The sequence below is a fragment of the Serinus canaria genome, chromosome Z, assembly GCF_022539315.1.
Source record: "Serinus canaria isolate serCan28SL12 chromosome Z, serCan2020, whole genome shotgun sequence".
Classification (NCBI taxonomy): Eukaryota; Metazoa; Chordata; class Aves; order Passeriformes; family Fringillidae; genus Serinus; species Serinus canaria.
In genome coordinates, this window is record NC_066343.1 from 34365305 (window position 1) to 34381321 (window position 16017).

At 34.7% G+C, this 16017-nt stretch overlaps 1 protein-coding gene across 1 annotated transcript in view; it reads left to right on the plus strand.

Annotated features, from left to right (window-relative positions):
- The window catches only part of AUH (AU RNA binding methylglutaconyl-CoA hydratase), a 111965-nt gene that overhangs the window by 75260 nt on the left and 20688 nt on the right, over window positions 1-16017 (plus strand). The gene's annotated exons all lie outside the window — the stretch shown is intronic.

A 16017-nucleotide genomic window follows, 5' to 3' on the forward strand; every position in this document is an offset into this window, starting at 1 on the left:
ATTTATAATGGGTTATCACTTCCTACAGGACTGAACCCATAGCAGTGAAAGATTCTTACTGCTTCTTTAAAATTAGAGGCAGAAATGAGTGTCTGAATTTTGATAGTTAAGTTGCTCAAAAGGATGTTTTGCCTGGCCAGCTTTAAAACTACTACAGATGATCAAAAAGTCTTCATGCTGAACACTTTAGAGGTGCCAGATTTCTGGATATTCATCTCTTCAACAGAATAGGAGGTCACCCAGAACATAACACTGTTGCCATTAAAAAGCTTTCTTTTCTTCAGTCTTGAAGTGAGAAATACAGAGGAAGAAAGAAACACTGGGAGTACAAAATTAATAGTACATGCAGCATAGGAAGCAGCTATTGTTGTCCTTACTCATTGTTCATATGAAAAATATAAACTTCTGTGAATTAAGAAGGATTTAAGGTAGTCTTGGAAATGTCAAAGTTCCAAATAGTGAAAAATGCTGATATGTTGTCAGTTATGTTGCTTCTCCATTTTAAAAGGGGTTAAACCCCAAGTAAATTGTTTCCATGTTCTATAAAATTGGTGTCCTAAATTAAAATATGCAATGTGACTACAGAATGCATTGTGGCTACAGATTTTCTGATATTTAGGAATTCCCTGCAATGCATATGTAGTGTCTCTAGACAACACCTTTTTTCCAGGTCATAGGGGTCTACTCTACTTTGGCCTTTACTAAATGTTTATCTTTACAATATTTTTTTTTTTTTTTTTTTTTAAACATGAATTTATTTTGGTATGGTTGAATATCTACAAAGACACATACTTTTCTATTCCTAGAGAAGAAGTGATTATGCATAATGGAACCAATGATAACAATGAAATTTCTCAATTGTTTCCTTTTGAAAAAACCCACCCCAGCTCCCCTGAAAAAAAAAGCCCCCCAAGCCCCAGTGTTTATTCTTCCAGGAAAATAAGTGTTTATTTAAAAAATAAGAACAAAAAAATCAGTGAATGCTATGTTTTGCATTTCTTGTCCTGGTGGCCCAAATAAATTAATTGTTAGACTAGTATTCCCTAGTATGTGTTTCAGGTTTTTCATGTGCTATGTATGTTAGCAGATTTATGTAGATGTCTGTTAGCTTATCCTGTCATCCAGGAGCTAGCTACTGCATTAGAAAAAATAGATCTTCAGAATTCCTTTATCTAGACATGGTCCTGAACTTTTTCTAGGTGACCTTTAATGAATATCATACGAGGTGATCACCGGAGATTCCTTCCATCTTAGCATTCAGTGATGCTGTGATTTTAGCAGTTCAATGAAGTATCAAAAAGTCAGTGGAAAACATGTTCTTTCAGGTTTTGATCTTTTTATTTCTCAGAATCCACATCTTTCCTTCTCAGCACAACATAAAGTAACATGTTAAAAATGTATGAATCTAAATCTGGTTGGTTTTTTTATACTTTCCCCTGCTCCTTGCATAGAAAAGGGAAGTAGTACTTCACAGCGGTGAAGTATGTTGTGTCAATGGAAAAATCATTGAATTTCCTGAAAACATAATTCAAAGAACAAAATCTTATTGCAGTCTCATGCTATTTTTCTGATTTGTTATTTTTTTCATTCTCTTGCTTCCGATGTAATAGAACTTCATATTATCACTTCTGACAAAACCCCTACTCCAAAGGTTTCATTACATGTATGATTCATACTTTAGTCTTTAAAAGAAAGTAGTTTTAGTCTTTGAAACAATGGTGTTTTTGATTTCTGCCTTCTTTTTTCTTACTCTGTGTGGTGTGGACAATAAACTCACTTTCATGTTCTTCTATTGATGTAACAGGCTTGCTGCAGATTTTTAGTACACTCCTGTGTAACCAAGGATAAGGTATGTAAGATGAGTGCAGTTACTTAATTGCTGCCAAAGGGAGTTGAGCTTAAGCTGTTGCATCAGGAAGCCAGCTTGAGTAACAGGAAGGAAAATGAAGTTATACTTACAAATAAATTTAGAGTGGGGAAGTAATAGTACTGCTACAGCTAAGGTTGGGATGAATTTGATGATGATGGACGATCTTTTCCTGCTCTAAAAGTAAAATATGTTCTGAGATTATCTTAAAAATGTCTGTATCTTACTGAAAATGTGGTTTTTGTGAACAGTCACATTTAAGGAACAAGAGATCCACAAGGTCCAATGATTCTTGACTCAGAGGATAACAGCACAGAAGATATAAAAAGGAATAGGGAGATACCCTGGTACAGCACCTTATCCTATTCTGGTTTGAGTGTCTGTGAGGATATAGATATGAGGACCAAACTGTAGTAGTTGATTTCAAAGTATATCATCAGACTGTAGAGATCCTGCTAAGAAGGACTCAGAGATTGGTGGTGAATTTCTAGAGTAATAGGTCTTTTTATGAGTTGCCTTGGGGTGTTTGTTCCAGGTTTTGCTGGGTCATGTTGGGTTGGTTGTTCTAGCATTCGTTTCTAAGTAGAAGCAAACACCAAGTAGGAATCTTTCTTTTAGCATATGTCTAGTGCCTCTGCAGATGCAAAGACTATATGGAATGATCTTAACTAAAAGGTTATCTTTTGAAAATAATACTGAGATAATTGCTTTGTTTTGATATTCAGGAGAAAAATGAAAGGGTTTTTTTGGTTATATTTGTTTATTCTTATCAGGGATGTAGTTTAGCTGTCACAATTTTCATCATTCTCTGAAGGAGCCATGATAGAGGTAAGGTTCTGCATTGCTAAAGAATTGTGACTGAAATCCATCAGAATGCCAAAGTAAACAGATATGAAAAAACCCACAACTAATGCAAGTGTCAAATTTTCCTTGCTTAGAGGAATAATCTCTTATTTATATGTACATAGTCTAATTAGTCAGGGACAGTGTTACTATGAGGCATTTACATAAACAGATCAATAAGCACTTAGCTTAGGGGAAGTGCATTTTCAAAATCATAGATCCATCATTTCTCTGTATAATGATGTAGATTTTTTTTGTCACTGAGAGAAATGAATGCTTAATAGTATAATAATTATTTCTGTTATTCCTTTAACATTATTATCAGATCACAGGTTTCTGAAAGGATGAGTGTAGATAATATTTTACAGTTAATATTTAGTGTAGAGCTGAATAGATGGTAAGGTTACAATAATGATACATTTTTAGTCGACTAGATAATAATATTGTAAGCCAACTCCACAGACCAAGTGTGGAGTTTGGTTGGCTGACTCTACCTGACCAAACATGACTTGGAATTTATTGAGACAGGTCTGGCAGTTTCTGCAGCTCTATACATGGTCTTTACTGTCCCTTTCCTTTGCAATATAGTGATGCCCACTAAAATGGAAGTAATTTCTGGGGAAAAGTTGAGGTGATGTTGATTTTTCTTCCTGGTGCTTCCCTTCTGTATAGAGATTAAGGAGGTGAACATGATACCTTTGAAGAACTTAAGCCATGACAGGTCAGCTTTAACAAAGTATAATAACATAGTTATTTTGTTTTAAATTATTGTAGCTGTGAAAAATATTGTGAGTATCTTTAAATAACTTGAATTTTTTTTGCATTAAAAAATGTTACTGATTCATTTTTGATCTTCAGCTATATGTGAAGTAAAGTATGAGTAGGAATTATTTTGACTGTTCTTGAAAATGTAAAATAACACCAGACTAACCTGCACTGCCGCAGAATTGGGATATTGGAACATGAACTCTTCACAGTGTAGCTTATTGATTTTTGAATGTCTTATTAAAGTAAATTACATCAATCACTGAGATGGCAATGTAGAAATATGGAAATGATGTAATAGTCATAATCATTTCCACAATGAAAAAGTCAGCTTTAAGAATGTGTGTAGGAGGAATTTTTTTCCCAAGAATTAACTGCATTTGAATATCATTTCATCTAAATAGAACACACTACCATATGACCATATGACTGATATTTTCATTTCTAGTAATCATTGACATTTTTTGTGAGAGTTGCTTTTGATTCCATCTCTTGAATATTGGCCTCCTAAGTTTTTGTTTCTTTACACTAAAAAAAAAAAAAAAAAAAAAAAAGCCTTATTCTGATTTTAATTTCATCAAATGATGAGTCAAATATTTTTAGCACTTGCTTGTTAGTTATTTCCATGGTCAGTCTGACAGTTTTCTCTATCATCTTTCACTGTGATTTACCATGTATGTGTCAGATTAAGTCAAAATCTTAAAATCTACCACTTCTAAATCAGAATTCAGCAAGGTACTTATTTCTACAAAATTATTTTCTAAAGACGTTAGGAAGTTTTGTTAAAAATTACTTTGTTGTTGTATTTTAGACTTCCAAATACTTAGAAAAAGTTACAAACCTCTCTGCCTAAGTAAGTCAATCTTTTACAATGTGTGATAAAGGAAAATCCATATTGAGTCAATAATGCACCACACTCCTTTTTGTGTCTTTCTGGGGAAGAAATATTAAATATGAAACTAGATGGAATCTGGCTTCATACAGTAGGTAATGTTTTGTTGTTGCAAAGGCTATTTCATGCCTTGCCATCATACCTGTAGTTTAATACTGCAGAAACAGAAAGTAACCAATTAAATAGTTCATCAGTTTGAAAATCCTACAGCTTGCAGAAAATGGAGAAGTGTGCTAGAAATCATCGACTTATTTAATTATTCTAGCTCCAGTTTATGTTTACAACATCAAAAATATATATACTTTTAGTCTTGAGTGTACTTTTGGTCTTTTACTTCCATTCTGCTTAGAAACCAGGCATCTGAAGTGTCGTTAAAACTTGTCAATAGAACTTTGCAGGTAAGATAAGCAAGAATATATATATCTGCTTTAAAATCCATATTTTTTTATTTGTTCTTGGTATCACTGACCTTGCCTTGTGATGCTAGGCAAATGCAAACGATTCCAAGTAGCTAGAATGGAATTTTACACAACTAAGGACTCTATAATTTACCTGGAATGAGATTCTAATGAACTATTTAACCTAGGCTAATATGGTAGAAGCTGATGCCATAGTTGTTGTATTTTCATAAGTCTAACTAAATGTGGATTTACAAGATAACTTTGTAAACAAGATATATATGCATAATATTACACTGTATCTGAGTAATTTTAGTTGTTGGATACTGAAGTTTACTCTAATTTCAAGTGTTCCCTGTTTTAGGATTATGCTGTAGGATGCCTAGCTCATTTGACAGACTACTGCTTATTGTACTTGCTCTTTTAAATTACTTTGAGTAGAGGTGATGAAAAGTAGTTCGGTGAATGCTTGGTGAATGCTACAATACAGAATCCTTCAAACTGGAAAAGATTTTTAAGATCAAGTCTAGTGGTTATTTACTATTGAGTGATTTATTGTAGTAAAGGTGGTATGTGCAGAAAAGAAAGTGTAATATATTGTGATTTAGTTAGAAATAGTATTCACTTTGAAGGACAGAGTGTATAAAGAATTTATTTTTTTTTTATATGGAAGTTTAAATTTGTAATGCCTCTGAATAAAGTTATGTCTTGATAGTCCCTTTCACTTAGTATTCTGCAACGGCTCACGCAATACTCTAAATGTGAAGAAAGAATCCTGTTGAAGGGATTGGTACTATATCCAAAACATTTTAATTAATTGTTAACGTAAGAATTAACAGTAAAATAATTTTTGTTTTCACCTTGTGCAGAGTGTTGTACACCCATGCATGCATCCATACCACCATGTTTTTTGGTGAATGTAGCTAGTTAATTCACTAGCTACAATTTTCTTTTTTTTTCTTAACTTTTATTTTTGTAGATGAATTTAAGGTAATTCAAGCTTGAAGTATTAGTTTTAGAAACAGTTTATGGAACTATTTGGAAAAATATAATTGGCAATGACTTCAAAATTCTTATTAAGTGCTTTGGGAAAGAGTAAGCTACCAACATATCTGTTTGCTAGGAAAGAGAATTGATTTAGGCAGCAAAGGCTTGTAGTGAGCATTATCAACTTCTGCTGACATTGAAGAAGTATAAATAATGGTTTTGTTAAATTCTTGACAGTTAAACATTCAAAAAGATTAGAAAAGTGTCTGGTTTTAACTAGTGCAATTTGTTATTTGTATTTCTTTAAAAGTTTACCTGTGAAAATTTCAAACCTAAAATAGGTGCAAAAGTGATACTGGTGTTCGTTAAACATTGTGGTTTTTTCTTTTTTTCTATGTTTTTAGACTACTAATCATAGTAGAAGTATTTGCTTTCATTGCATGCAGGATGTTACTAGTGGTATTTCCATTATTACGACATGCAGCTTGTTTGTTTTCATTTGAGCTGATCACTCTGAGCCAGTGATGTTACATTTTTCACTAGCTTCAGGATTAAGACGTTTTATTCAATGTTTGGTTTTATAAGGGGGAGAACAATTGCCTGGTCTCAACAGGCACCAGCAGTTACCTTACAACTGTTATCACACTTGAAAGATAAACCATGAATTTCTGAAGACCATCAAGGAAGAAGCTCAAAGGGATTTATAGCAATCTCATAAAAATAGAAATTTTTTCTCATATTTGAGAAGACCTTATAGATGGAACCTTGAAATGGAGGAGCTGTAAAACTTCTGTGAAACTTGTGAAAAGTGGAACCTTGTCAGTGATCTGGCCATCAGTTAAACATAGCCATTGTGACTGTGTAACCCAAATAGCTGTTACTACAATCCCAGTTTCTTTTATCCTCCCATTCAAAAAAAAGAAAAAAAAAAAAAAAAAAGACTGGCAGAATGAGAAGTGATAAAGTGTTTAGATTTTACTAAATACCTTTTGTGTTAGAGCACTTCTTTGACCCTAGCAAACGTCTGTATATCAAGCCTTCTGCACAGTTAAGGCTTTGTATCATAGTTTAATCCTTCTTTTATGGAAGAGTTAATGTGGCATAGTTTCTCAGAAGTTTAGAAATGTCTATTATATGAATCACTTTGTCTCAGTGGAATAAGAGCTCATTGAACTGTGATCCACAGCAGCCTCTTGTTTTATAGTCATGTGAATCAGTGTTTGGATATTATATTATTCATACTGTGAAGCCAGTGCAGTAGAATTAGACTGTTGTCTTACATGTTGGAAAAATATTATGTATTTTTACCTGGACAATTGTTCTGAAATGTAATGGCAGCAGTCTGTTAATTTGCCATTTACTTTTTAGTTTATTAAACCACTTCAATTTTTAATATGATTTTTAAAATAATCAATCCTACCGAAATCCAAATCATTTGCATGTCCTACTTTATCTCTGTGGTATTTAGTTGAGGGATTTAAATGAACTTTCCAATTGTTTTTACATTTAAAAAAAATATTTTCTTCTCATAACTGTAAATCTAACACACTAAGAATAGAACTAAGTAATTTTGAATATTTTCTAAAATCTCTTATATCAAAGCATACTTCTAGAATTACTTGGTATCATTAATTTTTACTATTGTAGCGCAATAATACCCCGGTAAAAGATGAGAAGCCTGCATTTTAAGGCAAGTCGCTAAGTGGAAGAAGGTAGTTGCTCCTGATGGAAAACATTTTTAAATATAGATGTAGAAAAAATGCAATATATTGCTTCAAAAGATAAGGAAACCATGAGACTGTAATATGTCTTATAGGTAATGTTTTGAGTCTCTTTAGTCTTCAGTTTTCTTTAGACATCAGAGTAAAGAAAATTTAAGGCCTGAGTTGAAGAGGATAGTTACTGTGTCCACAAGACTACTCCCCATGAGGGGTGTGAAGGGAGAAGGCACAATGGTGCTTGTTTCACAACACGAGAAATGAATGGTAGAGGCTGGAATTACTTCTGTTGTTCAAAGAGCAGATTAAATCTCACAGTACAGAGTGAGACTTCATGGACAGATAAAACGAAAACCTAAAAGCCTTACGCTGATATTTTTACTGAATAGAAGCAGTATAGAGTCAACAAGAAGTGCAAAGAGAGGAATGTCGGCACCAAAACAGAGCAGAGACGGACTGTCTTTGACATTTAGAGAATGAAGAATTTGCTGAAGTTTCATCCTCCTACACTGATCAGCAAAGGTGTTAAAGATAATTGTATATACTGTAATCTGAACCCATTGTATCTTTCAACAGGACAAGGGAAGAATGCCTTTGACACTCCCAAAATATTATAGGTGGAGAAAAAATAAACTGTTTTCAATACTCTCTCAATACATACTTATTATCTTTATGATAAACCTTTTTGATCTGAAGAATAGTTTTTTGATGCTGCAAAATAAGCTCAGTGGAAGTATGGAAAAAAGGTTTTGAACTGGCAAAGGACTTATAGGAAACTACTAAAGGAAATCAGAGTACATTTGATTGAGTAAATACAGCTTGAGCTATGAATCTCCCTGGTTGAGGTGATTGTGCAAACCATTTCATGGCCTCTTTTTTCTGTCTGATCCCTTAATGAGTCCCTTAGGGCATAGATGATAATGTTATTAGCACTTCTGTTTTTGACACAGATTTACAGTTTTGTACACTTGTCTTGTTTTCTTTATATTGCAAAAAGAATACAGTTTAAAATCAAACAGAATTTAAAGTGCATTGCTAAAGAAACTGCAACAGACTAAATGTTTTTGAGTTAATTATTTTGTCTCCTGATGTACACACAGTCTAACATTCCTTGACAGTTGATTGGTCCACAGAGAAATTTAAGAAGTAGTTGAAGTCTATAAGCTCAGATTTAAACTTTCAAGTTCAAGGATGAATAGAGGCTATAGTTTTCCACATATGATTCTCCACTTATGGATGGGGCTTATTTGAGCAAGTGAGACTTTAGAACCAAAGAGCTTGTATTGCATACCCCAAAGGTCTGACTAGTCTCATGTCTTGTCTCCCACAGGGCAAGTGTCTATAAATGAAACTTCACTTTATTACTTTCCCAGCCTCTGCTTTTTGATTCAGGGTTTTCTGAGCTGGATGAGTTTTATATATATTTAATAACTCTTGTGGGATTTTGCTTCCATGAATTTGTCTGATCTTTCCTCCCCTTAAGCCCCTGCTTTGTTACAAGCTTTGTTCAGAACTTGTACCACTGAGCTGATTTTGCACAGAGGGATCTGTAGATTCTAATGTAACAGTGACCTGATAGTTAAGTGATTGAATGATCTAAGTACCACTTTTTTTTTAAATGACCATTACATCATTGCCAATGCCTGCAACTGTGGATTCTCTGAGCATCAAGGGAAGTGCTGACAAAACTCATGCATTCTTTTGATTTTCTGCTCTCTTAGTTCTTGCTCCTTACCTCACTCACACTAGCTTATTTGAGTCTCTGTGTTACCTGACAAAGAGCAGTTGCTTTGTTGAATCCTAGCTCTGACGACCTAGTCATGATGCACTATTTCCTGATGTGGTTCGTTAAACAATTTGAATAGTTACATGGAAGGGTGTCAGCTTATTACAAGCAGCTGTGTCAAGAGATTACTGCTTGCTGTCATACCCGCAGCTGCGTGTCTTGCCCTCCTGCCAAAGTCATCACCCATTTAGATCTTCTTGTAGAACAGCCTGTTCAAATTCTTCTTTATGATAGTAAAAAAAAAGTCTACAAAATAGCTACAATTTAAGATGTCCAGGCTAATTTTGACTGCAGCATGGAGAATCTGATTCTAAGTCCAAGGATGAGTTGTAGAAGCAACCTCATGGGCATTTAGAGAAGCAAACCTTTTATTCCTCTTTTATTGGAACAGCTGAACCTGTCAGGTTGACTAAGGTTGATGCCATGTAAGATGAATTTCTCTTGTGTATTCTAGAATGATAGAGTAACTTCGGTTGGGCAGATACTTTTGAGGACTGTATGCTTCAGTTCCCTGTTAGATCAGTTCCCTGAAGTTAGATCAGGTTAGTCAGGGCCTTGTGTTGCCATTTGGTATATCATAGAGATAGGCAATTTCTCAGCCTCTCTGGCCAGCCAGAGATGGTTTAATCCCCCTCCTTGTGAAGACTTTTTCCTTCTATTTTATTAGAATTTAATTTGCTGCAATTTGTGCTTTTTCCATCTGATGAGATGAGTTGGTCTCTGTTTTTTTTAATAACCATCATTTAGGTGGTTGAGGATAACAAGGACACTGTGGTAGATTGCCAAAAACTCCCTAAATTTGTGGTAAATTATAGTCTTTGCTCTCCCCTCATCTTTTGAGTCAGCCATCTCACTGTCAGGTTGGTAAGGCACATCCTCTCCTGTGAAATACAAATGAGTTCCAGAATACTTTACTTGACTGCTGTGACCTTTGGAAGAAGAGATTCATATCACAGCGATGTTAGTCAACTTCCTTAGCACCATTGGATGCATTCCATCTTGTCCCTGGAGACTGGAAATGCCCAATTCTGCATCTGCTCATGATCCTGTCATCTGCTACTGTGTGCAGTACTTCAGCCCCACAGACACCACTGTGATGCTTAGGAGGAACTCTGATGGGCCAGGGAGCAGATCAATGAAAAACAAGGCTAAGAAAGCACTGAATAATAGTGAAGCCTTTCTGTGACCTTTGCTGTACTTTTTCCCTGTCATTTTTTGCTTGGTCTCATACTTTATTCACCAGAGAACCACATATTTACTTTGTTAAAATTTTTAAGGTGCTAACATGATTAGAGAAGATCTTGTTTTTCCCTATGTCTCCGGGTCTTTCTTCCACTTGTGCTCGTATGGTTGGTGTTTCTGTATTGTTCTGAAGTGGACTGTTCCCACTTTCACTTTACATACACTTTCTGACATTCTAGAGTTTTTCCGCCTTTTCCTTTGAGTTGTATTACTGCATTTATATTTGCAGAGGGAATTTATCATGAGGCTTTTTGCATGCCCAGTTTTTCTACTTGATGACTGCAGCTGAAATTTCATTGCATTCAGTTGGAGAAATACTTTGAACAATAGGTTAATAACCTGAAGTCTCTTCTCATGAGTAATTGACTGTGTTCCCTAATTGAATTGCAGCTCCTGCTAACTCATGGGAGTTAGTGAGAATGTGATACTAGAAGTATGTTCTGAAATATGAGAGCTAGGTTGCAGTCCAAAACCATATAATAATTATCAATTTACATAGAAGAGTAAAATCAGATTAGCCTTTTTCTGATGTTTAGAGTGGTTGTTTCTGTTTAGTCTGCTCATAAAATGGACAAAGGCAATTGTAAGGTAAGTCCTCTTGTTCAAACCTTAGGAGTGGCATTCAGGTGTTTCAGGTGTGTATTTAAGCAGTTTTCCATCTCTTTTCTTTTTTTCAGTATATGAGACATTCCTTTAAAAAATAGGCAGCTCTGAATACCTACTTTGTAGCTTTTTTTATTAAAGAATCTGTCATTCTGTGATGAGTAAATTTATTTTTAACAGCAGTTCAGAGAATTAGAAGACAGCTTGTAATATCTTTATTTTAGTGGCTTTAAATGTATATTTAATTTTATTTCACTGAAAGAAATTTATTAATTGTTGTACTGTTCATGAAAAGTTTATCTTATGGCAGTAAAATGCAGAACGCTTAATTACTGCAATCTGTAGATGTAATGGATATGTGTTTAACAGAGTTCAGGGCTCACTAACCAGTTTAATGGGCTTATCATAATTTTCTTGTAATGTTGTTGTGTTTGCAGCACTTATCATGTACAATGATTGTGTATTTACATTTTGTATGATGTATGAAGAAGTACAGAGCTTTTATTGTCAATGTCTTAAATTGGGCAACTCTACTGGTTTTTAAACTGGGAATTTAACTGCCTCCAAAGCCATTTAATCATGCCCTTCCTAAAAAGAACACGATGTCTAATATTGTCTTATGAGATGATGACTTGTCTGGAAAGGCAAATTGCTCTGTTGGTGTAAAGCAGTTTAGAAGGCACTTTTCAAATGGTTTGATTTAATAGTTTACAGACATGTAGGATGTTCAGTGACAGCTTCAAGCTTTATGTGGCAAATTAAAAAGAGTTTTAAACTCTGGTGACTTCATGTTGAACAAAGTAAAATTTCAGCTTTGATCCTCCAGGATGGAATGTGTATGATGACTCACTTGTGGTTCAGAATATGATGATTTTAGTAACTTGTTGAATGATGCTACATGTTGGGAAGTCTGTAGGAATAAGTGAAACAACTTTTGTACTGCATTCACAGTTCAAATAATTAATGTTTTAATGGTTAACCTTACCCTCATAATCAGCCAAAATTGAAAAATAAAATGTTTTTTTTTTTAAATAAAGAAGCAGATATATTATATTTCAAAGCTTTTATATTACTTGTTCTTTCTGTAATCTACTTAAAAGCACAGGTGTGTTAGACTAATTGTCAAAATCACTTCCTGATGATCTTTCAGCGATAGAGGAACAAAATACAGTAACGACATAAGGAAAAAATACAGTGTAACTACTGTAGAAAACTGCGTTTGACATGTAACAAGAGCAAAGGAAGAATTTCAGTATGTTGTTTCATTCTTCAGCTTCTAGTTGAACCTAAGATGTAATTACTTGTATGTGGGTCAAAAGCCTCATCTTCTAGGGTTTTTTTTAAGAACCACAAAAATCTCTTTTTGGAAAGTTAATTTTAGAGATTAAATAAGAAAGAAACTGATGACGAAAATATTACTGTTCAGTCACCTGGTCAGGGACTTCTGAATTAGGAGGTAAATGAATGGTAAAATACTGACATCTGCCACTATGGAATTCCAGTTGGTTTTTCTGTACTTTTAGTCCTGTCACTTTTGACTTTTTCATTTAAGTTTCATCTGTGAGTTATAGGAATAGTTTTAGATGTTAAATTCAGACACAAAAAATACACTACAGCTAGGATAGTAATGACCAGAAGAAAAATCTTGGACAGATAGAAAATGCAAATAATATATAGCTATCTAAAATATCCTTGCAGTTGTTGATTTTCTATAGGAACTACCTTTATGTAGGCAGTAGATGAATATGTGCAGTGTATCTGTTAAAAATCTTAAATGATTGTAGGGAAAGTAATAATGTGTCAGAATTAAAATTAGAATTTGAGAAATTATCTGTGGCATTCAAAAAAACTGCAGCAAATTTATCAGAGAATTGAAAAGTAGTACTAGACCATATGCATCAAAATTTTAGACATCTTAGTACAACTCTGAGTTCTGGATTCTGACAATTCCTGGCCTGAACATTAGGACAAACAGGGTCTCAGTTGTGTAGTATGAGCATCCTGACCTACACTGTGCTGCTAGGGGAGCGCTCCTGTACAACTTCACTGAGCTCTGAGATGAGCAATGACATGTAAGGCTGATGCAAGTAAAAATAATGAAATCCTAATCAGAATTGATTGAAACATAGCAGACCATCAAAGATGCTGCTTATTTTTAATTTTATTTATTTTTTTCTTTCTTTTCTGGTCAGAGTTTATACACACTATTATATGTTTAGGTGTCCTACTTGCTTGACAAAGATTTTTTCCTTCTGAAATCTACATGCTTTTTAAATTCATAGTAGAGTTTGTAAAATTTCTTAGCTCTGCAGCAGGAAGTTTGAATGAATTTGATGTCTCAGCTTAAAAATCATATGCCAAGGTTTGCAGAGGAAGGGACTTTGGAGGCCTCAAGGTCCTTAGTTCAGCCCTGTCATCAATATATGAGTTGATAAGAGACTAGGAGGGCTCTAGAGTGCTCCTTGAGTTGCCATTTGAGGGCTTTTGTGTTATTCAAGTGTACAAAAACTAGAGTTAAAAGATGCAAGATAAGCTTCATATCCAAAACCAAGAGAGAATTGCTAAAAGCCTTCCAGAGACTCTGTGTTTCAAAATGCATGTATTTAAAATCCAGAGGATTTTCAAAATGTTCCCTAATGAAGTGTCAACAGAAGCTAAAAGTTTAAAGGGAAGGTGTTTGACACGCAGGAGGGTATTGGAGCATTTAGAGAGGCATGCAGATGGATGACATTTTATCATCAAACTGTGTTGCTGCAGATTGTACTGAATAGGAAAATGAGCTTTGTATAGCTTGTTCTGGAAGATATTTAGTATCTCCTGTTAACGTATGCATCACTATGCCCACAGTTATGTCGAGCTTGCCCTTTTAAGTTTCCGTTTCCATTCACTTTAATAAGAAAATAACTGGAAAGCCCCCAGTGCTGACAAATTCTGTGACACATACAGAATGCAAGCATGAAAGGTTATCATACCAGTAGGTACATGGGTTTTTTACATAAATATATGTCAAGATTGTACTAGGGACGTGATATATTCAAGTATGACATTAGCATGTGTTATTTTTGTCCTGACTGAGGGAGCAAAACTTTGGTGAATATTGCTATATGTCAGCTTCAGAAATGAAAGTGAAACACTTTGATGGATACAAATCTCTGTGTGGTGAAGAGTGAACCTTTCTTAAGTAAGGTTTTTGAGGAAACTGTCTGAGGGACTGCTCAGGAGAGAAAAGGAATTGCTCATTATATTCAGGATTTCTTGCCATATTTTTAGTTTTCCAGTTGGAATTTCCTCATTTTGCATTTGAGAACCTTTGTGATTTAAAAAGTTCATGTTTTGAGGTGGTTCATCACTTTCACTGTGGTGCTCTTGAGGGTGAAAAGTTGTAAAGCTTCAATTCAACAAATTGCTAAGGCAAGTGATTGTTTTGAATATAAGGTACCAACTGATTTCCTGGAGATGTAGATCTATGCATCTCCAATGTCTCGTGTCAAACACTGATGTACTTTGCAAATGCAAAGGGTAATAGCTCTTAACAAGTGCAAACATGATGTTACATTTCTCTGTGTAGTGTTCACTAATTTGCTTTAAACATAAGCCATTGTTTGTTTATGAATGTCAATAAAAATTATAATTTCTTCTTGGCACAAAGAGTTTCAGAAAGCCAGAAGGAGCTCTGTACAAACCTAATTGGTAATGCTGTCTCAAAGTGACTCAAATATATGTATATATATAATGTGTATGTATTATATATTTGTTGCAGCTGTGATTTTCTAGATTTGGAAAGACAGACACATGCATTAGAGAACAAAGTAGATTTTCTAATGTTTCAATGTCACTGGTGTTTCAAAATTGATTTTGAAAAGTACATTACAAGTTGACTAATCTCCTATTTAAATAAATTAAAGATAGGTATTATTCCCTCCATTTTAACTTTTTCTGTCTGAAACTATTAAAATGATAGATATGGTGAAATAAACATATATATGAGTTGTGTTGTTTGACAGAATAATGTCTGTTACATTGTTTGTGGTTGTAGTGCTGTGTGTGATGAAGAGAGATTGCTGTGTGGTTCAGTTCCATCTCTAAAGAAGTCAGATTATTGCAAGAAGCACCACTAGATATGTATTAGGGAACTACTCTATATGGAAGAAAACTGTTAACCAATGTCCTCAGGATGTGAGTGTCCAACAAATTCCTCATTCACCAAAAGGTCCACCCATGAAATCTATCTTTTTGGTTTTGGGAGAAGGATGTTAAGGGGGAGTGTGTCAAGTTCTTTACAGAAGTCTGGATAAACGATAGCTTTCTTTGTCCACTCATGGAGTAATTGGAATAATTACTCATGGAGTAATGATGGAATAATTTCATCATTCAAAGCCACTGGGTTGGTCAGGCAGGACTTGCCTTTGATGAAGCTGTACTGGGTCCCTCAAATCAACTCCCAGTCCCACATTTACTTTAGAGCTTTTAGAAGGATCCATTCCATGACCTTCCCAGGATCAGAAGTGAGGCTGCTGGGTCACTATTTCCCAGTTATGTACATTGTTTCCCCTTTTCTCACCCACCTCGGACTTCACCTGAATGACATGACTTTTTGAATATCATGGCGAGTGGTTTGGCAACTACATAATTAGAGAATTACAAAATATTCTGTGTTGGAACGACCTACTAGGATCATCAAGACCAACTTCTAAGTGAAATGGCCCATATGAGGATTGAACCCACAATCTTGGTGTTACTAGCACCAGGCTCTGACCAACTGATTTCAACTCAGGGTCTCATCAGCCAATTGCCTCAGGACTCTGTAAAGCATTTCGTAAGGTCCCATAGACTTATATGTATGTTCAGATTCCTCAGGTGTACCAATCTCTTACAGTGGAGGAACTTTGGTCCCCGAGTCCTTGTCTTGTGGTGTG